The following is a 25,902-nucleotide window of genomic DNA, read 5'->3' on the forward strand; positions in this document are numbered from 1 at the left end:
GAAAAAACTGCTGCTCCAATAGTCCAAGTGCAATCACTTTAGAGCTAACAGTTGCACTGCATTCCAGTTTGGTTTAAAATATATAGATATATAGAAACAAAATTAACTAAGACCTTAATTTGTGATACAGCTGTAGAACTGAAGAAATACGTGTCCTTTTATGCAGTGATAAATGAAAATTTAATTATAGTTACATCTATTTCCATACATGATTTATAGACTGGAAAGTTTATTATCTCAAAAAGTACTTTTTATTACGTAGAGATTCACCCAGATATATTTATTATAGCTGAATTTATTATACCAGGATATTTATCTTTCAAATAAAATATTTTACTCTAGAAAAGATGCCTCAAGAAGATGGCGGACTAGGTAGACGCTACCTCGGATCCCTCTTGCAACAAAGACTCGGAAAAACAAGTGAATCGATCACGTACATAACAATCTACGAACCCTGAACAACAAACACAGATTTAGAGACAGAACATGAACAAATACGGGGAAGCAGCGATTGTTTTCAGAGCCTGGAGCCAGCGTCCCAGTCAGCGGATTTTCTGGAAAAACTAGTTTCCCAGTGATGGCTCAGAGACAGCAGTCCACATCAAACCACATAAAAAGCAGACCATGACAGCTTCTACAACTCCCCAAACAAAAGAATCAAAATCTTTCCCAAATGAAGATACAATCCTGGAATTATCAGATACAGAATATAAAAAACTAAGTTACAGAATGCTTCAAGGCATCACAAACAAAATAAGGCAAACTGCAGAAAAAGCCAAGGAACACACTGATAAAACAGTTGAAGAACTCAAAAAGATTATTCAAGAACATAGTGGAAAATTAATAAGTTGCAAGAATCCATAGAGAGACAGCATGTAGAAATCCAAAAGATTAACAATAAAATTACAGAATTAGACAACGCAATAGGAAGTCAGAGGAGCAGAATCGAGCAATTAGAATGCAGACTGGGACATCTGGAGGACCAGGGAATCAACACCAACATAGCTGAAAAAAAATCAGATAAAAGAATTAAAAAAAATGAAGAAACCCTAAGAATCATGTGGGACTCTATCAAGAAGGATAACTTGTGTGTGATTGGAGTCCCAGAACAGGGAGGGAGGACAGAAAACACAGAGAAAATAGTTGAAGAACTCCTGACAGAAAACTTCCCTGACATCATGAAAGACAAAAGGATATTTATCCAAGATGCTCATCGAACCCCATTTAAGATTGATCCAAAAAGAAAAACACCAAGACATATTATCATCAAACTCGCCAAAACCAAAGAAAAAGAGAAAATTTTAAAAGCAGCCAGGGAGAAAAGAAAGGTTTCCTTCAAGGGAGAATCAATAAGAGTAAGCTCAGACTACTTAGCAGAAACCATGCAGGCAAGAAGGGAATGGGATGACATATACAGAGCACTGAAGGAGAAAAACTGCCAGCCAAGGATCATATATCCAGCAAAACTCTCTCTGAAATATGAAGGCGAAATTAAGATATTTACAGATAAACACAAGTTTAGAGAATTTGCAAAAACCAAAGCTACAAGAAATACTAAAGGATATTGCTTGGTCAGAAAACCAATAATATCAGATACCAGCACAAACGAGGTCACAAAACAGAACATCCTGATATCAACTCAAATAGGGAAATCACAAAAACAAATTAAGATTAATTAAAAAAAAAATGCTCATAACAGGGAATCACTGAAGTCAACATGTAAAAGATCACAATAATCGAAAAGAGGGACTAAATACAGGTGGCATAGAACTGCCATATGGAGAGTGATACAAGGCGATATAGAACATTACAAGTTAGGTTTTGACTTAGAAAAATAGGGGTAAATATTAAGGTAACCACAAAGAGGTCTAACAACTCCATAACTCAAGATAAAAGCCAAGAAAAACGTAACGACTCAACAAACATAAAGTTAAACACTACGAAAATGAGGATATCACAATTTACTAAGAAAGACGTCTCAGCACAAAAAAGTATGTGGAAAAATGAAATTGTCAACAACACACACAAAAAGGCATCAAAATGACAACACTAAACACTTATTTATCTATAATTACGCTGAATGTACACGGACTAAATGCACCAATAAAGAGACAGAAAGTCTTGGACTGGATAAAGAAACACCATCCATCTATATGCTGCCTACAAGAGACACACCTTAGACTTAGAGACACAAACAAACTAAAACTCAAAGGATGGAAAAAAATATATCAAGCAAACAATAAGCAAAAAAGAAGAGGAGTAGCAATATTAATTTCTGACGAAATAGACTTTAGACTTAAATCCACCATAAAGGATAAAGAAGGACACTACATAATGATAAAAGGGACAATTGATCAGGAAGACATAACCATATTAAATATTTATGCACCCAATGACAGGGCTGCAAGATACATAAATCAAATTTTAACAGAATTGAAAAGTGAGATAGACACCTCCACAATTATAGTAGGAGACTTTAACACACCACTTTCGGAGAAGGACAGGACATCCAGTAAGAAGCTCAATAGAGACACGGAAGACCTACTTACAACAATCAACCAACTTGACCTCATTGACTTATACAGAACTCTCCACCCAATGGCTGCAAAGTATACTTTTTTTTTTAGTGCACATGGAACATTCTCTAGAATAGACCACATATTAGGTCATAAACAAACCTTTGCAGAGTCCAAAACATCGAAATATTACAAAGCGTCTTCTCAGACCACAAGGCAATAAAACTAGAAATCAATAACAGAAAAACTAGGGAAAAGAAATCAAATACTTGGAAACTGAACAATTCCCTTCTGAAAAAAGACTGGGTTGTAGAAGACATCAAGGAGGGAATAAAGAAATTCATAGAATGCAACGAGAATGAAAATACTTCCTATCAAAACCTCTGGGACACAGCAAAAGCAGTGCTCAGAGGCCAATTTATATCGATCAATGCACACATACAAAAAGAAGAAAGAGCCAAAATCAGAGAACTGTCCCTACAACTTGAACAAATAGAAAGTGAGCAACAAAAGAATCCATCAGGCACCAGAAGAAAACAAATAATAAAAATGAGAGCTGAACTAAATGAATTAGAGAACAGAAAAACAATTGAAAGAATTAACAAAGCCAAAAGCTGGTTCTTTGAAAAAATTAACAAAATTGATAAACCATTGGCTAGACTGACTAAAGAAATACAAGAAAGGAAACAAATAACCCGAATAAGAAACGAGAAGGACCACATCACAACAGACCCAACTGAAATTAAAAGAATCATATCAGATTATTACGAAAAATTGTACTCTAACAAATTTGCAAACCTAGAAGAAATGGATGAATTCCTGGAAAAACACTACCTACCTAAACTAACACATTCAGAAGTAGAACAACTAAATAGACCCATAACAAAAAAAAGAGATTGAAAAGGTAATCAAAAAACTCCCACCAAAAAAAACCCTGGCCCGGACGGTTTCACTGCAGAGTTCCACCAAACTTTCAGAGAAGAGTTAACACCACTACTACTGAAGGTATTTCAAAGCATAGAAAATGATGGAATACTACCCAACTCATTCTATGAAGCCACCATCTCCCTGATACCAAAACCAGGTAAAGACATTACAAAAAAAGAAAATTACAGACCTATCTCTCTCATGAACATAGACGCAAAAATCCTCAACAAAATTCTAGCCAATAGAATTCAACAACATATCAAAAAAATAATTCACCATGATCAAGTGGGATTTATACCAGGTATGCAAGGCTGGTTTAATATCAGAAAAACCATTAATGTAATCCATCACATAAATAAAACAAAAGACAAAAACCACATGATCTTATCAATTGATGCAGAAAAGGCATTTGACAAAGTCCAACACCCATTTATAATAAAAACTCTCACCAAAATAGGAATTGAAGGAAAATTCCTGAACGTAATAAAGGGCATCTATGCAAAGCCAACAGCCAACATCACTCTAAATGGAGAGAACCTGAAAGCATTTCCCTTGAGAACAGGAACCAGGCAAGTATGCCCTTTATCACCGCTCTTATTCAACATTGTGCTGGAAGTCCTAGCCAGGGCAATTAGGCTAGACAAAGAAATAAAAGGTATCCGGATTGGCAAGGAGGAAGTAAAATTATCTCTATTTGCAGATGACATGATCTTATACACAGAAAACCCTAAGGAATCCTCCAGAAAACTACTGAAACTAATAGAAGAGTTTGGCAGAGTCTCAGGTTATAAAATAAACATACAAAAATCACTTGGATTCCTCTACATCAACAAAAAGAACACCGAAGAGGAAATAACCAAATCAATACCATTCACAGTAGCTCCCAAGAAGATAAAATACTTAGGAATAAATCTTACCAAGGATGTAAAAGACCTATACAAAGAAAACTACAAAGCTCTACTACAAGAAATTCAAAAGGACATACTTAAGTGGAAAAACATACCTTGCTCATGGATAGGAAGACTTAACATAGTAAAAATGTCTATTCTACCAAAAGCCATTTATACATATAAGACACTTCCGATTCAAATTCCAATGTCATTTTTTAAGGTGATAGAGAAACAAATCACCAATTTCATATGGAAGGGAAAGAAGCCTTGGATAAGCAAAGCATTACTGAAAAAGAAGAAGAAAGTGGGAGGCCTCACTCTACCTGATTTCAGAACCTATTATGCAGCCACAGTAGTCAAAACAGCCTGGTACTGGTACAACAACAGGCACATAGACCAATGGAACAGAATTGAGAACCCAGATATAAATCCATCCACGTATGAGCAGCTGATATTTGACAAAGGCCCAGTGTCAGTTCATTGGGGAAAAGATAGTCTTTTTAACAAATGGTGCTGGCATAACTGGATATCCATTTGCAAAAGAATGAAACAGGACCCATACCTCACATCATGCACAAAAACTAACTCCAAGTGGATCAAAGACCTAAACATAAAGACTAAAACGATAAAGATCATGGAAGAAAAAATAGGGACAACCCTAGGAGCCCTAATACAGGGCATAAACAGAATACAAAGCATTACCAAAAATGATGAAGAGAAACCAGATAACTGGGAGCTCCTAAAAATCAAACACCTATGCTCATCTAAAGACTTCACCAAAAGAGTAAAAAGACCACCTACAGACTGGGAAAGAATTTTCAGCTATGACATCTCCGACCAGCGCCTGATCTCTAAAATCTACATGATTCTGTCAAAACTCAACCACAAAAAGACAAACAACCCAATCAAGAAGTGGGCAAAGGATACGAACACACACTTCACGAAAGAAGATACTCAGGCAGCTAACAGATACATGAGAAAATGCTCTCAATCATTAGCCATTAGAGAAATGCAAATTAAAACAATGATGAGATTCCATCTCACTCCAACAAGGCTGGCATTAATCCAAAAAACACAAAATAATAAATGTTGGAGAGGCTGCGGAGAGATTGGAACTCTTATACACTGCTGGTGGGAATGTAAAATGGTACAACCACTTTGGAAATCTATCTGGTGTTATCTTAAACAGTTAGAAATAGAACTACCATACAACCCAGAAATCCCACTCCTCGGAATATACCCTAGAGAAACAAGAGCCTTCACACAAACAGATGTATGCACACCCATGTTTATGGCAGCTCTGTTTACAATAGCAAAAAGTTGGAAGCAACCAAGGCGTCCATCGACGGATGAATGGATAAATAAATTGTGGTATATTCACACAATGGAATACTACGCATCGATAAAGAACAGTGACGAATCTCTGAAACATTTCATAACATGGAGGAACCTGGAAGGCATTATGCTGAGTGAAATTAGTCAGAGGCAAAAGGACAAATATTGTATAAGACCACTATTATAAGATCTTGAGAAATAGAAAAAACTGAGAAGAACACATACTTTTGTGGTTACGAGGGGGGGAGGGAGAGGGTTTTTTATTGATTAATTAGTAGATAAGAACTGCTTTAGGTGAAGGGAAAGACAACACTCAATACGTGGAAGGTCAGCTCAACTGGACTGGACCAAAAGCAAAGAAGTTTCCGGGATAAAATGAATGCTTCAAAGGTCAGCGGAGCAAGGGTGGGGGTTTGGGGACCATGGTTTAAGGGGACTTCTAAGTCAATTGGCAAAATAATTCTATTATGAAAACATTCTGCATCCCACTTTGAAATGTGGCGTCTGGGGTCTTAAATGCTAACAAGCGGCCATCTAAGATGCATCAATTGGTCTCAACCCACCTGGAGCAAAGGAGAATGAAGAACACCAAGGTCACACGACAACTAAGAGCCCAAGAGACAGAAAGGGCCACATGAACCAGAGACCTACATTATCCTGAGACCAGAAGAACTAGATGGTGCCCGGCCACAACCGATGACTGCCCTGACAGGGAGCACAACAGAGAACCCCTGAGGGAGCAGGAGATCAGTGGGATGCAGACCCCAAATTCTCATAAAAAGACCATACTTAATGGTCTGACTGAGACTAGAGGAATCCCGGCTGCCATGGTCCCCAGACCTTCTGTTGGCACAGGACAGGAACCATCCCTGAAGACAACTCATCAGACATGAAAGGGACTGGACAGTGGGTGGGAGAGAGATGCTGATGAAGAGTGAGCTAATTATATCAGGTGGACACTTGAGATTGTGTTGGCATCTCCTGTCTGGAGCGGGGATGGGAGGATAAAGAGAGTGGGAAACTGGCAAAATTGTCACGAAAGGAGAGACTGGAAGGGCTGACTCATTAGGGGGAGAGCAAATGGGAGTACGGAGTAAGATGTATGTCAACTTATATGTGACAGAGTGACTTGATTTGTAAACGTTCACTTGAAGCTGAATAAAAGTTAATAAAAAAAAAAAGATGCCTCAAATAAAAATTTGCATGTAAGTAAGAACTATATGATTGATATTCATTTGGTTTTGCTCATCTCGATGTATTTTTTTTTTTAAATGGGTAGAAAAACATTTACAATGCTCTTACATTGCTTTTTAGATGGAATTTTAACCATTTTTTTTTTACTCAGAACTATTTGGGTATTTTTTTAGAAAAATAATATCAGTGTAAAAAATCTCTGCAGTATAACTGCACTTCTTAATTAATATGAAATTTAGTAATTTCTAATTAGCAAGAAAAGTCCTGGTGGCACATTGGTTAAGAGATGGACTGCTAACCAAAAGTTCAGGAGTTGAAATCCACTGGCTGTTCCTTGGAAACCCCCTGTCCTATAAGGTCGCAATGAATGGGAATTGGCTCCATAGCAATGGAGTAATTAGCAAGAAATTATATTTCCAGTTTTCAGATCTAGATTCAAAATAGCCTTATTTACAGATTCTTTAGAATAAATTAGCCAGGAGGAAAAATAATTGTTTAAACATCATAATCATAATCCTTCTTTCTTTTGAATGCTTTTGTTCTTTAATTTTCACAGTTCTTGTCTATATTTTAAATTTTTTCCATATAAAAAGACAAATTAACTGGCTTGGTATAAGTGCTGTCTAACCCTGATACACTTCTTTACATGAAAAATAAAGTTTTTCTGAGAAGGGATTGGGTAGATTTACTTAGGGTGACATACAGGTTTTGGGGAGTAAAGCAATTGGAGGTCAGACCCCTTTCTCATTTGATTATCAGTGCAACTGGGTCATCATTCATCATTATTGAAATATCTTGATTGAAATTTCTTGCCAGAAAAGTATGACAAAGGCCATTTTCCAAGGATAGCTCACTGTAAAACAAACAAATAAAAAGGAACCCAGACCAATAACAAAGCTAATTCTAGAATTAGATTGATTGTCATGGGGAAAACTTGGTTTCCATCACGTCATGAAGCTATGACAAGGAAAACCTCGTGACCCAGTCATGCTAATATTTTTTGTCATGTTTTGAGAATGATTGGCATGTGTAACGAATTAAGAGAAGTGACACTAGTCAGCAGAGTAGGACTTGGGTGACATGAACTAAACAATAGAGAGATGGGGGACAACTACTTTAAAAGAAGCAAGAGCTTCTTCAGAGCAATGACATAAATGGGTCAGGTTAGAAATCAAATTCGAAGAGACTGTCTGTCCAAAGCAGAACCAGAAACGAGCCTTGGATATGACAAGATCATTTGTACTCTGATCGGAACACAGCAATGACACCATCCTTAACAAAGAATCTCTTTGAGGAGAATGAAGAACACCAAGGTCACACAATAACTATGAGCCCAAGAGACAGAAAGGGCCACATGAACCAGAGACTTACATCATCCTGAGACCAGAAGAACTAGATGGTGCCCGGCCACAACCGATGACTGCCCTGACAGGGAGCACAACAGAGAACCCCTGAGGGAGCAGGAGAACAGTGGGATGCAGACCCCAAATTCTCATAAAAAGGCCAGACTTAATGGTCTGACTGAGACTAGAAGAATCCCAGCAGTCATGGTCCCCAAACCTTCTGTTGGCCCAGGACAGGAACCATTCCCAAAGACAACTCATCAGACATGGAAGGGACTGGACAGTGGGTTGGAGAGAGATGCTGATGAAGAGTGATCTACTTGTATCAGGTGGACACTTGAGACTGTGTTGGCATCTCCTGTCTGGAGGGGAGATGGGAGGGTAGAGTGGGTTAGAAACTGGCAAAACCATCGCAAAAGAAGAGACTGGAAGGAGGGAGCGGGCTGACTCATTAGGGGGAGAGTGAGTGGGAGTATGGAGTAAGGTGTATATAAGCTTATATGTGACAGACTGACTTGACTTGTAAACTTTCACTTGAAGCACAATAAAAATTATTTAAAAAGAAAAAAAAAGAATCTCTTTGATTTTAGTTACTTTTAACTCTGGCTGCAACCCAGTAGTGGCACCCTCCTATCTCAGTGTGATACACCTGAGTTCTGTGCCCCTCTTTTTCTCAGGCCTAGTTCTATTGTCTCTAAAGTCTTTAGGCAACATTCTTCCTTCCCTGCAAATACATTTCTTCACTTTTGTTTAATAGAGAATTGTTACTTATACAACATTCATAGCTTTCCAGCACCCATTTCTCCCACCTCATCACAAGCCTCTGGAATGTGACATACCCCTATGTCCTCAGCCAACACCCTACTCTTTAGCCAGCCTACATGACATGCAGAACCTGTAGCTAAAACATCTCCTTCACCTGATTTAGGAATACTTTCAAAAAGAGAGTAAGTAATTAATTTCTCCACTCCTACATACAGTATTTAATGTTACTGCCCTGAAGTGATCAGTTAAAAAAGCAAAGATGACACTTTAAAGACTAAAGTGTGCCTGACTCAAGCCATGATGTTTTCAGTCACCTCATATGCATGCGAAAGCTGTACTGTGAATAAGGAAGACTGAAGAAGAATTGATGCCCTTGAATTATGGTGTTGGCAAAGAATATTGACTATACCATGGACTTGCAGAAGAAGAAACAAATCTGTTTTGGAAGAAGGGCTTGGGTGACATGAACTGAACAATAGAAAGATGGTGAATAGTTACTCTAAAAGAAGCAATAGCTTCATCGGAGCAATGACAGAAAGTGGTCAGGTTAGAAGTCAGATTTGAAGAGACTGTCTGTCCAAAGCAGAACCAGAAATGCACCGTAAAAGCAAGAATGGTAAAGCTTTGTCTCACATACATTGGACTTGTTATCAGGAGGGAACAGTCCCTGGAGAAGGACATCATGCTTGGTAAAATAGAGGGTCAGCGAGAAAGAGGAAGAAAAAGAGGGAGACCCTTAAAGAGGTGGATTGACACAGTGGCTACACTAATGGGCTCAAGCATAACAACGATTATGAGGATTGGCAGGACTGGGAAGTATTTTGTTTCGCTGTGTATAGCGTTACTAAAAAAAAAAAAAACCTGCACCATCACTATGAGTTGGAAATTACTTGACTGCACCTAATAACAACAATAGCAACAAGCACAGTATGCTTGTTTCATTTATTTACTCATATATTAATTTACTAACCAGGTAATTAATTTACAAACTATGAATCATGTATTGTCTATAGGGTTGCTAAACTCTTGTCTCTGAGAATAGTGCCACACATATAAATGTTCAATAAGTTTTTGTTTTTATTTTACATAATGAACATTAAATAAATAACTGGTCAGTTTATTTGTATTATTTTGGGATATTGAATTATAATTTTAAAAATCATTAAAATCCAAGTATAGCAAATAGGTTTAGCATAACTTCACTTGAATATAGTTGGTGTTCGAAAATACATATAGATTGTTAAATAGCATATTTGATTCAAGTAAATATTAACTGCTTCATTTCAGCCCAGAAGTGTGTTTTCCTTGTTTAATTAAAACTTCAAAGTCGCTTTATCTCTGTAATGTGGAGAAGCTATCAAACAATGAGGCTTTTAAAATACTAAGTGAAATGGTGAACAGAACAAATATGTTGTATCCTTGAAGCGATTTTGGTATTCAGTAGAATCTTCGAGTTTTTGTTATTTAACCTCTCAGTCTCTCATTAACTAAAGGGCATATATTATAATTTACTTTCACCCTCTATATTTCCCACCATCTCTCTGTAAGTTTGTTGTACTCTGGTGGCTTTTGTGTTGCTATGATGCTGGAAGCTATGCCACCAGTATTTCAAATAACGGCAGGGTCACTCAGGTGAACAAATTTTAACCTAGCTTCCAGACTAAGACAGGCTAGGAAGAAAGGGCTGGAGATCTACTTCTGGAAAGTAGCTAATGAAAACCCTATGGATCACAACAGAATATTGTCCTATATAGTTCTGGAAGATGAGCCCCCTAGGTTGGAAGGCACTCAAAATACACAGTTGCCACAACAATTGACTCAAGCATACAGATGATCATGAAGATAGCCCAGCCCTTTGCCTTCAGTGTATCATCCGTAGAGATCTGGCTATCTGGTGCGAGGTGAAAGCAAGATCTATGCAGCACCTGACAACTTGCTACTGAACGCTTGGGTGGAAAGCTACTGTTGGAAATGGTGGTAAAAAAATTTATTAGTCCTGGAACAGAAACCTCCTACCACAGTAACGTTGGTATCTCTCTCTCCCAGCTGACAATGGGCCTACTCTGTAAATATAACATATTATTCATTTTTAACCCACTCCCTAACCATCCTACATGGACTTCTGTTGGTTTTCTGTTTATCTCTCTTAAGAATACCCCTCTCCTTCTTTCAATCACTCTCATGGTAAAGGAGGTAACTATAAAAGATTCCCAAAATTCCAAGGCCAAGGAGACATTTTTCCTGAAGTCCCTGGGTGGCGCAAACCATTAAGCACTCTGCTGCTAGCTGAAAGGCTGGCAGTTTTAATCCACCCAGAGGTCCCTGAGATACAGGTCTGGCAATCTGCTTTCAAAAGATCACAGCCCTGAAAACTCTATGGAACAGTACTACTCTGTACATTTGGGGTTGCTATTTTTTTTATTAGTCAGAAGCTACTCAATGCTGACCAACACTTACTATCTCTTGGGAAGAAAATGCAGAAATTTCTAATTGCAGAATTTGGTCACCAGTGGGAGAGGTGAGGCTTTTCAGTGCCTTTCTTTCTATGTGGCACATTTGGCAGAGTACATGGGAGATATGCACCTATCCCTCCTTTTATAAACCAAAAAACCAAACCTATTGCCATCGAGTCAATTCCAACTCATATCAACACTATAGGACAGAGTAGAACTGCCCTATAGGTTTTCCAAGGCTGCAATTTTTACAGAATACCAGCGGCATAGCTTCCAGCATCACAGCAACATGCAAGTGCCCAGAGTACCACAAACTGACAGATGAGTGGGGTCACCCATGGTGGACAGGTTTCAGATGAGCTTCTAGACTAAGACAGGAAGATAGACATGGCAATCTACCCCTGAAAAAAAAAAAAAAAAAAAACTAGCCAGTGAAATCCTTATGACTAGCAGCAGAACATTGTCTGATACAGTAGCAGAAGATGAGCCCCTTAGGTTGGAAGGCACTCAAAATATGACTGGGGAAGGAAGAACTGCCTCCTTAAAGTAAAGTTGAACTTAATGACGTGGGTAGAGTAAGTCAAGCTTTCAGGACCTTCATTTGTTGATGTAGCACAACTCAAAATGTGAAGAAACAGCTGCAAAATCCATTCATATTTGGAACATGGAATGCTCGAAGTATGAATCTAGGAAAATTAGAAATTGTCAAAAATGAAATGAAATGCATGAGCATCGACACCCTAGATACTAGTGAGCTGAAATGAGCTGGCATTGAACATTTTGAATCGGACAATCATATGTTCTACTATGCCAGGAATGACATATTGAAGAGGAATGACATTGTATTCATCCTCAAAAGGAACATTTGAAGATCTATCCTGAAGTACAACACTGTCAGTGTTAGGATAGTATTCATACGTCTACAGAGAGACCAGTTAATATGTCTGTTATTCAAATTTACACACCAACCAGTAAGGGCAAAGATGAAGAAATTGAACATTTTTACCAACTTCTGCAGTCTGAAATTGATAGAACATGCAATCAGGATGCATTGATAATTACTGGTGATTGGAATGCAAAAGCTGGAAACAAAGAAGGATTGGTAGTTTGAAAAAATGGACTTGGTGAAAGAAATGATGCTAGAGATTGCAGGATAGAATTTTGTAAGACTGACAACTTCCTCATTAAAAAAAGCACATACTTTTTTTCAACAACATAAACAGCAACTATACACATGGACCTTGCCAGTTGGAATACATAAGAATTAAATGGACTATCTCTGTGGAAAGAGATGATAGAAAAGTTCAATATTATCAGTCAGAGAAAGGCTAGGGACCAGCTACAAAAACAGACCATCAATTGCTCATATGCAATTTCAAGTTGAAGCTGAAGAAAACTAGAAGTCTATGAGAGCCAATGAATGAACTTGAGTATATCCCACCTGAATTTAGAATCCATTTAAGAATAGAACTGATGCATTGAACACTAATGACTGAAGACCAGGCGAGTTGTGGAATGACATCGAGGACATTATACATGAAGAAAGCAAGAGGTCATTCAAAAAGACAGGAAAGGAAGAAAAGACCAAGATGGATGTCAGAGGAGACTCTGAAACTTGACCTTGAACATCGAGTAGCTAAAACAAACAGAAGAGATAGTGAAGTAAAAGAGCTGAACAGAAGACTTCAAATGGCAGCTCAAGAAAACAAAATAAAGTATTACAAGCACATGTGGAAAGACCTGGAGTTAGAAAACCAGAAGGGAAGAACAAGCTAGGCATTTCTCAAGCCGAAAGAACTGATGAAAAAAGTCAAGCCTACAGATGAAATAATGAAGGACCCAATGGGGAAAATATTAAACAATGCAGGAAGGATCAAAAGAAGTTGGAAGGAATACACAGAGTCACTGTACCAAAAAGAATTGGTTGATGTTCAGTCATTTCAGGAGGTAGCATATGATCAAGAACCAATGGTACTAAAGGAAGTACCAAGCCACACTGAAGGCACTGGTGAAAAACAAGGCTCCAGGAATTGACAGAATATCAAATGAGACGTTTCAACAAAGGGAAGCAGTGCTGGAGGCACTCTCTAATCTATGCCAAGAAATCTAGAACAGGCTACCTGGCCAACCGACTGAAAAAGATCCATACTGATGCCTATTCCCAAGAAAGGTGATCCAACAGAATGCAGAAATTATTTAACAATATCACACAAAAGTAAAATTTGGCCAAAGATCATTTAAAAGTGGTTGCAGCAGTACATCAACAGGCAACTGCCAGAAATGCAAGCTGAACTCAGAAGAGGACAGAGAACAAGGAATATCATTGCTGATGTCAGATGGATCCTGGCTGAAAGCAGAGAGTATCAGAAAGATGTTTACCTGTGTTTTCTTGATTATGCAAAGGCATTTGACTATGTGAGTCGTAACAAATTATAGATAACATTTTGAAGAATGAGAATCCCAGAACACTTAATCGTGCTCATGAGGAACCTGTACATAGAAAAAGAGGCAGTCATTGGAAAAGAACAAGGAGATACCGCATGGTTTCAAGTCAGGATAGGTGTGAGTCAGGGTTGTATCCTTTCACCGTACTTACTCAATCTGCAAACTGAGCAAATAATCTGAGAAACTGGATTATGTGAAGAAGAACTTGGCACCAGGTTTGGAGGAAGATTCATTAACAATCTGTGATATGCAGATGACACAACCTTGCTTGCTGAAAGTGAAAAGGGCTTGAAGCACTTACTGATGAAGACCAAACACTAGAGCCTTCAGTATGGATTACACTTCAACATAAAGAAAACAGAAATTCTCACAACTGGACCAATAAGCAACATCATGATAAATGGAGAAAAGATTCCAGTTGTAAAGGATTTCATTTTATTTGGATCCACAATCAACACCCATGGAAGCAGCAGTCAAGAAATCAAACAATGTATTTATTGCATTGAGCAAATCTGCTGCAAAAGACTTCTTTGAACTGTTAAAAAGCAAAGGTGTCCCGTTAAGGACTAAGCTGTGCCTGACCCAAGCCACAGTGTTTCCAATTACCTCATATGCATAGAAAAGCTGGACGATGAATACGGAAGACCAAAAAAACTGATGCGTTTGATTTATGGTGTTGGCGAAGAATATTGAATATATCATGGACTGCCAAAAGAACCAACAGGTCTGTCTTGGAAGACATATAGCCAGAATGCTCCCTGGAGGCAAGGATGGTGAGACTTCATCTCAGATACTTTGAACATGTTCTCATGAAGGAACAGTCTTTGAAGAAGGACTTCATGCTTGGTAAAGTGGAGGGCCAGCGAAAAAGAGGAAGACCCTCAAGGAAATGGATTGACACAGTGGCTGCAACAATGGGCTCGAGCATTCTCATCATGACGATGGCACAGAACCCAGCAGTGTTTTGTTCTTTTGTACAAAGGGTCTGTATGAGTAGGAACCTACTCGATGACACCTAACAACAATAACAATTTTTACGGAAGCAGACTGCTACACCTGGCTGGTGCATTTGAGCTGCTGACCTTTCAGTTAGCAGCTGAGCACTTTAACCACTGCACCACCAGGACTCCTTTCCTTCCTCTTATAGGCAACAGTAGAAGCAGATACCTGAGTACCACTTTATGGTATATAAAGTGTGTGCATATTAAATCCCACGAACTCCACCACAGTTTGTTATGGGATATATTTTTATCCCAGTTTTATCACCAAGGAAACTGTGTCTTCAAGAAATTAATAGTTTCAAAGTGTCGTTTAATTTAGTCAGTGATGGAGCTGGGTCTTGAACACAAGACTTTTGATGACAAAGCTTAAGTTTTTTCCATTCAATAAGGCTGTCACCCGTTAAAAAAAATTCTGTATATAATGATGCCACATATATTTTGTATCACCCATATGGAATGACTCAATTTATCTGTTTATTCATTAATCAGAAATAAAAATATTAGAACAAAATCAAATATATGTATTTTATTTTATTTATTTATACCTTTTTGACATCTGCATTCTTCCTCACAATTTTATCTTGAAGTAGAAAAACCTTTAATATATGTAATTAGACATATATTCATGTGTATATATACATATATAAAAAAATACTGTATGTAAATATATATACATAATATTATAAAAAACAAAATAAAAGAAACAAACAAAAACCATGCCTCTGAGTTGATTTTGACTCATAGCGACCTCATAGTACAGAAAGAACTCTACATTAGGATTTCTAATGTAGAGCCCTGGTGGCACAGTGGCTAAGAGTTCAGGCTGCTAACCAAAAGACTGGCAGTTCAAATCCACCAGCTGCTCCTTGAAAACCCAATGGGGCAGTTATACTTTGTCCTATAGGGTCGCTATATTGTCATAATTGACTCAATGATAATAGATTTGGTTTATGAATCTTTATGGAAGCCAACAGCCACATCGTTCTCCATCTGAGGAGCTGCTGGGTTCGAACCGCTGACTTTTCAGTTAGCAGTCAAGTGCTGAAGCACCGCACCATCAAGGCTCCAAAATACTATAAAACCGAAAAACCAAACCCATTGCCGTCAAGTCGATTCCAACAATAGGGTCGCTATGAGTTGGACTCGACTTGACAGCACTGGGTTTTAAAATACTATAAAGTGAGGTTAATTGTCTTTTTTATTTAATGTTGTGTATTTTCAGTGAACAGTTTATCCACTTTTTCCAATTTTGCACTTTGAAAATATTCAAAACATAAAATGTCTTTTTGCTCATTAATAATAAAAGGAAATTCTGAAGGTCTACTCTCATATTTTAAATAAGAAGAAAAGAAATGTACTGTGCAGTCCAATGTGGTAACCATTAGTCACATATGACTACTTAGATATATATTAATTAACAAATACAATTTGAAATTCAGTTCTTCACTCTTACTGAACTCACTAAGCGTTCAATAGCCACATGTGGCTAGTGGCTGCCATATTGGACAGTACAGATGCAGAATATTTCCTTCAAAGCGGAAAGCTCTATCAGACCACACTGGGACATAATCTTAGTTTTGTATATAGAGCAGGGCCTAAGGGACAAGTAGATCTACTAATTTTTTTTTTTTTTGTAGATAAAATTATGTTGAAACATGGCCACATTCATTTGTTTACCATATCCATTTGTTTACATGTTGTTTATGGCTGTTTTCTTGTTACAATGGCAAAGTTGAACAGCTGCAGCAGAGATCTTATGGCTCATAACACCTAGAATATTTAGTATCTGTCTCTTGCCAAACCCTGACCGAAAGCCTTCATTCAAGGTAATTGCTAATTGGTTAGATTTTTCTAAGCGAAATATTATTTTTAAATGAATATTTGTAACCCTTTGTCCTCCTCACTCTCCTCTTCCTCTTCTTTCCTCCATCATCTCTTTCCTATTATGTCCACCAAATATTCTTGTAATTGAATTGCCAAATTTGAATTAAAAAATCTCAAAGAATTTCTCAGTAATTCGATAATAAAAAAAGAACTTACACCAAGATTACTGAATCCTTTTATGAATTTTTAACCACTATGACATTAAAGTAAAAATACAGTATTGTTTTTAATAAAAGTAGCAAAGAACATTATTATTCTGACATCTGGATCTAAGGTGTGGGAAGGAAGTAATTTTCAGTTTTACAGGCCTGAAGGAAGACGAAAGTGCCCTAGGGACAGGGTCACATACATATTTCTATTTCTGCTTATTTCTTTATAAGAGAAAGTTCATATTTCCACTAGTGATGTATATTACTGTTCATCTATCCAGATTTATGCATTCTTTAAAAAAAATAAAATACAAACCTGTAAAGGCAGGGTTAAGAAAAAAAAAAAAAAGTTCTGCTTTTCTTATTTTTTTCTTCTCTAGGAACATTCCAAGACCTTCCTCAGCTCTTTTGTGTAATAAAATGAGGAAGGAAGAATTTTATTTGATTGATATCATATGGGACAATAACATATGTATAAAATGCAATTTATTTGCAAAAAAATATTCCCTGCTACTATCGGGTAGCTGCAGTTAAAATTTGAGTTCAACTACAACCCTGTGCTATATAGTAACTGTAAACAAAATTTTATCTGTGTTTATTAGCAGTAATATAAGCCTGATAACAAGATTTATTAGACCTTCTTCACATGTAGTGAGGCAAATGATTGCTTTAACTCTGGGTGAACGAAACAACTTACCTAATAATTTGTCAGGCCCTTTACTGCGCACCATTTTGTTCATCTCACCTAGTGTTTACGAAAAGCTAACTGAGTTGTGATAGAATGGGATCCGTGGTGGCTCAGTGGTAAAGAGCTCAGCTGCTAACCAAAGGATTGGCAGTTCGAATTCACCAGCCCCTCCTTGGAAACCCTTTGGGGAAGTTCTACTCTGTCCTAAAGGTTTGCTATGAGTCAGAATTAACTCGACAGCCATAGTTTATATATAGAGAGAGAGAGAGAGAGGCCTCATGAGGCAGTGTGTTCCAGCTCTGCTTCTTACTAGCTGTTTTGTGTAATCTCCCCAAGTTAGTTAACCTCTAGATTCTTCAGATTCCTTATCTATACAAACAGGGATAAAATATGTACCTATCTCACGATGTTGTTGTGAGAATTAAATTAGCTAAGGCTGCAAAGCCCTGAGAACAGCGTCCCAATAAGCTCTCATTATATCCGGAAAGTCCTTAAATTCCAGTTTGGCACTTCTAGTCCTGTTAAATTCTCTGAGATTCAGTTTCTTCATCTATCAAATGAATATAATAACAACTTTGTAGTTGTCTTTGTAGTCGTTGTAAAGGTTAATGATATAATAGGTAAAATGCCTGGCATCTGACTGATATTTAATAAGTGACAATTGATATTAACATAATTGTGTAAATCTGAGGCCTCCAAATTGGCTGGCTCATTTAGTCAGCCTGGCCAGCCAACATATACACAATTTTAGGCTCATTTCCTCAGATCTCCTCTGAGACCGGCCCTGTATAATCTGTTGACAAATGTCTATCTAGTGAACTTTGTGCTTGCCTTTTACAGTTGAGGTCTTTCTCTTTGCCGATACATGGCTTCTCCTCCAGTGGAACGGAGTTGAGAATCATAACTTCACAGACTATAAGAACCAGACACAGGCTGAAATGTATGTGCATCATCTCCTCATTCACAGATGATGTCAGTGAGGGCTAGGAAAATTAAACTTTTCCCCAGAGTTGCGCTGCTTTTTGGCCAAATTTCTTTCAGGAAATCAGACTGAGCCCATCCTGTGTAGTTCCTTACATCACTTTGCATTTAGTATTTATAAATGCTTTGTGCACTTATTTAGATGGCTTCGAAATTGCTTTCTAGCCGTTCACATATGTTCTTAATTTTTCTCCAAGTTCTAAGCTTCTTGAAAACAAGGCTTTTGTGATCTTGTATTTTTGTCTCTTCCAAATGGGTTCATTAGTGCTATTAACACATTGGTGAATGTTTGTTAAGTCGGTGAAAGGTATGTTGTTGTTAGGTGCCCTTGACAGTTCCAACTCATAGTGACAAAATGTACAACAGAAAGAAACACTTCCGGGTTCTGCACCATCCTTACAATCATTGTGCTTGAGCCCACTGTTTTAGTAACTGTGTCAATCCATCTTGTTGAGGGTCTTCCTCTTTTTTGCTGACCCTCTGCTTTATCAACTATGATGTCCTTGTCCAGAAAGTGGTCCCTCCTAATAACATGTCCAAAGTACATGAGATGAAGTCCCATTATCATCGATTCTAAGGAACACTCTGGCTGTACTTCTTCCAAGACAGATGTGTTCGTTCTTTTGGCAGGCAATGGCATATTCAATATTCTTCCCTAACACTGTAATTCAAAGCCATCATTTTTTCTTCAGTCTTCCTTACTCATTGCTCAGCTTTCATATGCATATGAGGCGATTGAGAACACCATGGCTTCAGTCAGGCGTACCTAAGTCTTCAAGGTGACATCTTTGCTTTTTGACCCTTTAAAGAGGTCTTTTGCTGCAGATTTTCCCAATGAGATGCATTGTTTGATTTCTTGACTGCTACATCCATGGGTGTTGATTATGAATTCAGGTAAAATGAAATCCTTTACAACTTGAATCTTTTCTCCATTTATCATGATATTGCTTACTGGTTCAGTTGTGAGGATTTTTGTTTTCTTTATGTTGAAGTATAATCCATACTGAAGGCTATGGTCTTTGATCTTCATCAGTAAATGTTTTATACCCTCTTCATTTTCACTTAGCCAGGGTCTGTCATCTGCATATTGCAAGTTGTTAATGAGTCTTCTTTCAATCCTGATGCCTCATTCTTCTTCATATAGTCCAGTTTCTCAGATTATTTGCACAGCCCGCAGGTTGAATAAGTATGGTGAAAAGATACAATCCTGACACATACCTTTCCTGACTTTAAACCAAGCAATATCCCCTTGTTCTGTTCTAACAACTGCCTCTTGGTTCTGTAATTCCCATTCTTCCTTTGGCAATATTATCCATAATTTGTTATGATCCACACAGTCAAATGCCTTTGCATAGTCCATAAACACAGGTAAACATCTTTCTGGTATTCTCTGATTTCGGCCATGTTCCATCTGACATCAGCAATTATATCCTACTTCCGGACAAAAGAAAATTAGCCAGTGAAAATCTGACAACTAGCAGTGAAACATTGTCTGGTATAGTGCCAGAGGATGAGCCCTTTAGGTTGGAAGTCACTCAAAAGACTACTGGGGAAGAGCTGCCTCCTCAAAGTGAGTCAACCTTAATGATGTGAATGGAGTCAAGCTTCCAGGACCTTCATTTGCTATTGTGGTGCGACTCAAAATGAGAAGAACGCAACTGCAAACATCCATTAATATTTGGAATGTGGAATGTATGAAGTATGAATCTAGGAAAACTAGAAATCATCAAAAATGAAATAGAACACATCAAGATCAATATTCTAGGCATTAGTGAGCTGAAACAGATGGGTATTAGCCATTTTGAATTGGACAATCATATGGTGTACTATGTCGGGAATGACAAATTGAAGAGGAATGGCATCAAATTCACCTTCAAAAATAACATTTCAAGATCTAACCTGAAGGTCAATTCTGTTAGTGATAGGTAAATATCTATATACCTATAGGGATGGTCATTTAATAATACTATTATTTAAATTTACACAACAACCACTAAAGATGAAAAAATTTAAGATTTTTACCAACTGCAGTCTGAAGTTGATCAGATGTGTAATCAGGATGCATTAATACTTACTTGTGATTGGAAAGCAAAAGTTGGAAACGAAGAAGCAACAGTATTTGGAAAATATGGCCTTGGTGATAGAAATGATGCCAGAGATCCCAGGATAGAATTTTGTAAGATCAATAACTTCATCATTGCAAATACCTGTGAAATAGACATCTGCAGTCCTTCCTTTAATCTTACACTGTCTCTGTCACTAAGCAATGATTGTCATCTTGGGATTACAAATATGTTGAGTCTCTGGTTATCTGAGTTAGATATCAGAGATGTCTGCTCATACAGTATTGAATATTGTTATGGATTATATTGTATTCCCCCAAAATGTATGTCAACTTGGCTATCGAAGATTCTCCATATTGTGTGGTTGTCTACCATTCTGTGATCTGATGTCATTATCCTATGTGTTGTAAATTCTAACCTCTATAATGTTACTGAGGCAGGGTTGGAGGCAGTTATGTTAATGTGGAAGAACTCAATTTACAAGAGTAGTTTATATCTTGAGTCAATGTTTTAAGATATAAAAGAGAGAAATGGGCAGAGAGACCTCATGACACCAAGAATGGAGAACCAGAAGTGGAGTGTGTCCTTTGGACCCGTGGTCCCTGTCCTAAGAAGCTCTTAGACCAGGGGAAGATTGATGATAAGTACCTTCCCCCAGAGCCTACAGAGACAGCCTTCCCCTGGAACTGCCACCCTGAATTTGGACTTCTCGCCTCCTAGACTGTGACAGAATAAACTTCTGTTTGTTAAAGCCATCCATCTACTGTGGTATTTCTGAGATAGCAGCACTAGATAACTAGATAAATCAATCATTCTTCATTGTAACATATCTGTATTAGTGATACCAAAAACTGACTTTGGCACTTAAGTGAGTCATTGGCTCTATTTGTGTCTTATTTGTCCTCATATTTAAAATTAAAGACTAGAGAAGATAACATTTCCAGTAACTTCTGGTTTTATACTTTTAATATGGGATCATGTTTTGCCTTATATTGATATTTAGTTTCTTACATATGGACTCACGTTGTCTCTAAAAGTATACTTCTTTATGTCAAGGTACGTATTGCCGTTACTTTTTTTTATAAGTTATTTTATGTATTTTCAATTAAAAAAAAAGTTACTTAAAACAAAATAAAAAAGACAAAAGAGTTAAAAATTTCCCTTGAAATAAAATACGAGCATTATTTACATATATTTATAAATTACATACGTTTGTAGAAAGTTACATATAAACAAATATTTATAAATACATATATTTTAATATATGTATGTCTAAATAGAGTAACTGTAAATAAAAATGATTTATTTCCCTTCCCACAATTAAGGAACTCAATGATTTAGTGTAGAAACTTAAGATACTGTTTTAAAAACTTAAGATACTGTTTTAAAAACTTCAGAAATATAAAATTCTCCAACTTATTTAGATTTTCAGGTTCAATTTGTTCTGTCTTAATATTTATTAATCATTTAGTGTGATTTGTATAACCTCTTGCTTCTATATTAAAATATGAGCATAATTTATACTATATCAAATGTTGGATTTTTTTCCTTTTTAATTCATCGTAATTACAAATGAAGATTGTTTTTGTTCCCGTTGTTAGTTGCCTTGGAGTCAGCTCCAACTCATGGTGACTCCATGTGTGGTGTAGAACTGCTCCATAGTTTTTCAAGCCTGTGACTTTTTGAAAGCAGAACGTTAAGCCTGTCTTCTGAGGTGCCTCTGAGTGGGTTTGAACCCTAGGATGGTAGTCAAATGATTAGTCGTTTGTGCCACTTGGGGACTCCTAAATGAGGATTAGAATCATGTTACCATGAATATCACTAATGTAATCAAGCAAGTGTTCTTAGCTTCAAACAAGAAAAACCTCTGATTAGCTTAACAGAAAAAGGATTTATTGGTAAGATACTTGGTACCTTCCAGAGCCAACAGGTAGGCTGTGGAACTGGGATCAGAAAAAATAGCCGGATGTAAGGAAGGCCAAGCAGCCAAGAACACAGCCACCATCACATCATGTGCTCAGTCTGGCTAGAAAATTCCCTCTGGTGCCAGGACCACTGCATATGCCCTGCTGAGCTGTTGGAATTCAATGCAGCTGCCAGTGTGGTCATTGGACTCTGTCTATTTTTGATGCCACCACAATGTTCCAGGGGATTTGTAAACCATCAAACAGTCCAGAAGCACAGTCTAGGGCAGGACAGTCTGACTAACAGAGTTGAGCTCCCCATCTCAGGCTGAATCACATGCCTGTGTCTGAGCTGCCAGGGGTTTGTGAGAACATATATCTGGCCCTTTCAGTTTTGAAGAAAAAATTCTTCACCAGGTCTCACAAAATGTCCGACTGTCCAATCACAGGAAGAGCATTTAGATGCTAATCCGTCAAAAACTAACTATTATCCACCCCATAGTTTCTCTCTTCATTGTTTCGAGTTCTTCCTCTATTGTGACTCTAATCCTTGGCCACTTAAAAGCCACAATTACATTTCTCTCCAGTTAAATGACTTAACTTTTCTAAACTGTTGTCTATACTCCCTCCGGAATTTCTATGGTATTGATGATGCTCTTTATTACCAATGCAGCATAATTTTTTTTTTCGTAAAATTATTCTTGTACGACATTTCAAGGTTTTGTTTTTTATTCAGTTTTGATTCATTATCAATAATAAGGAGCTAAATTTCACCAAGATAATGTGTTTTTCATAAGATGCCCTTAACTCTGCTGGGTTTAGTTAAAATTGTAAGTTTATACGATGGAAAAACTGATCTAGAATCCAGTTGCTAGGTAACCACTCTTTTATTAGGAGTTAGGTTTAGTTAGTTGTTACTAGTAAAGCCGGAGGGGCAAATGATGATAAAAAATATATGGTGAATTCCTTTAGCATCATGAAAAATTATGTTTTTAAATATGAGCTTTACTGACTGCATATCCATTAGGACTAGTTTTGGATCATGTAATAGAAAAATTCAAAAACAATAGCAGTTATAGAAATTTAAGTTCCTCATGAGTAAAAGAAGTCTGGGGACAGGCAGGCCAGTGCTGTACGCAGCTCAGGCTCCTCTATTTCTGCTACCATTCTAAAGACATGGCTGCCCTCCTCAGAACATGGTTGCCCTCATCAGAACATCACCTCCCTCCTCAGAACATTACCGACACCCTCAGAACGCGGCTACCCTTGTAGAACATGGCTGTCCTTCTCATAACATGGCTGCCCTCCTCAGAACAAGGCTGCATCCTAAGAATATAGTTGCATCTTCAGAAAATAGCTGTTGGTCTATCTTTTTAAGAATAATTTTATAGCAAGCAGCCTTGGAAGACAGAGAGTGTGTCCTTCCTGAGCACAAGAAAGTTAGATTTACTAATTATTATAAAATTTGGGGTTTTTATAAACCTGGCCCTGTGGGAATTTGCCCTTAGAAAACTGCTGACACTCTGATTGTTGTTGTTGCTGTTGTTGCTATGTGCTGTCGAGTCAGTTCTGATGTGCTTGAATGTAGAATAAAATCTTAGACGCTTCACAGTTCTTGAAAGTCCCACACAATATTTTTGTTAATATTCCTTTGGTCAGAACTCAGGTAAATAAGCACACCTATTTCCAAAGGAGGCTGTGAAAAATCTTTTATCTTAGCTCTGAAAGTTGGGTGCTGTTTCTAAGGAGGAGAAAAGAATGGATTTTGGAGTAGGCCACAAAACTCACTGTCATAGCCAAAAAAAAACTGCAGTATTTATTCTTTGTGAAACAAACAAAAAGCATACCAACAAACAAACAGAAATAAGTCATAGATTAAGAAATTTTTAACAAATGTTTATAGAGATTATCTCTGGGTAATTAAAGCCTCACTGATTTTTTCTTTTTCTTTCCAACTATTTTGTATTGCTCTTGTATTATTTTAGTAATTTTTTTAAAAAGATGTAATTTTTAAAAATAAAAGTTCAAAGTGGTTGTGTGTTCATTATGCTTATCCAAATTCTGTTAATAACCTCAAACTGTGGTTTAAAGTCACCCACGTGTTTTTAAGTCTTCAGTGACAAACATTGTTTGGTAGTTGAATCGACAGAAGATTGCCTCTACTTTCATCACAATGGATTGTTTCACCTCTCCTCCAGCACATTTTTCTGATGAGCTTTTTTTTTTTTTTTTTTTTGCTTAAAACCTCAGGGTTCCATATGTTCAGAAAATTACTGCACATACATTTATTTAGCCTTTGAGTTTGTGTCCTTCAATAGGAGTGGCTTCAAATCTGGAAAATTTTAACAATTCATTATATTTCTGACTTCAGTGTTGAATTGGTGGGAAATCATATCCACTACGCTTCATCTTGATTATACAGAGGCGCTAGGTGGGAGTTTGTGAATGATGACTTTTCCGTATAATGTGAAGGCAATTGTCGCAGTTTGACATACAAGAACACAGTGACTGCTTTAGGCATGAGGACATCGGAAAGAAACCAAGATAAAAGCAAAACTTGGAAACAAAGGTTACATTCTGAACACGTTCTCTCCAAGTACATTACTCTAGAGGACTTGTTAATGAATAACCACTATTGAATAGCTGCCATGAAGGCAAACAGAGAGCTATTCTACTACTAGTTACGTTTTCATGCAAAGGTTACTCATTCGTTCCTGAAAAGTCTAATATTCTATATTACCCTTAACTACGGGATATAGAGGAATGCTTAGGTAACCAACTTACACCAAAAAAGAAGAGGTACCCCCCCAAAAAAAAACCCAAAGAAGAGGTAGGAAACAGAAATAATGTGTAAACTATATTGACCACAACTGAGGGAGTCTAGAGCCAAGAAAAAGAAAGGGAAAGCCTTCTTTTGATGTGGAGAAATGTGTGGTTCATTTAACTAAGTCCCAAAATAAAACTTGAGAGCTAACATGTTAGTCAAGATCATGGAAAGGTGGATCATTATATTTGTAGAAATAATACTCCCATACAGTAATATTTGTTTGAAAAATTCTGGTCACTATAAAACTCTAGAGCTCTATATAAATATTATGATTCTTTGTTTAACATCAGTCATATGATGGAAATCTTAACATCTAAAAATTTCAATCCCATTTTTAGCAACTTAGTAATGTATTCAATGTTCTAGTCCTGATTTTTTTTTAATTTAGAACCAAATTCTAATTCTTTTTTTGTTCGTATAGCAAGATCTAATTTATTTTCTTACTCTTTTCTACTTCCTGCAACATCTTCTTATCACAAAAAAATCTATGAGATCACTCAGAAAATCACGAGTCCACATTATTTTAGTTAATAATAT

Source organism: Loxodonta africana, chromosome 8 (assembly GCF_030014295.1).
Source record: "Loxodonta africana isolate mLoxAfr1 chromosome 8, mLoxAfr1.hap2, whole genome shotgun sequence".
NCBI lineage: Eukaryota > Metazoa > Chordata > Mammalia > Proboscidea > Elephantidae > Loxodonta > Loxodonta africana.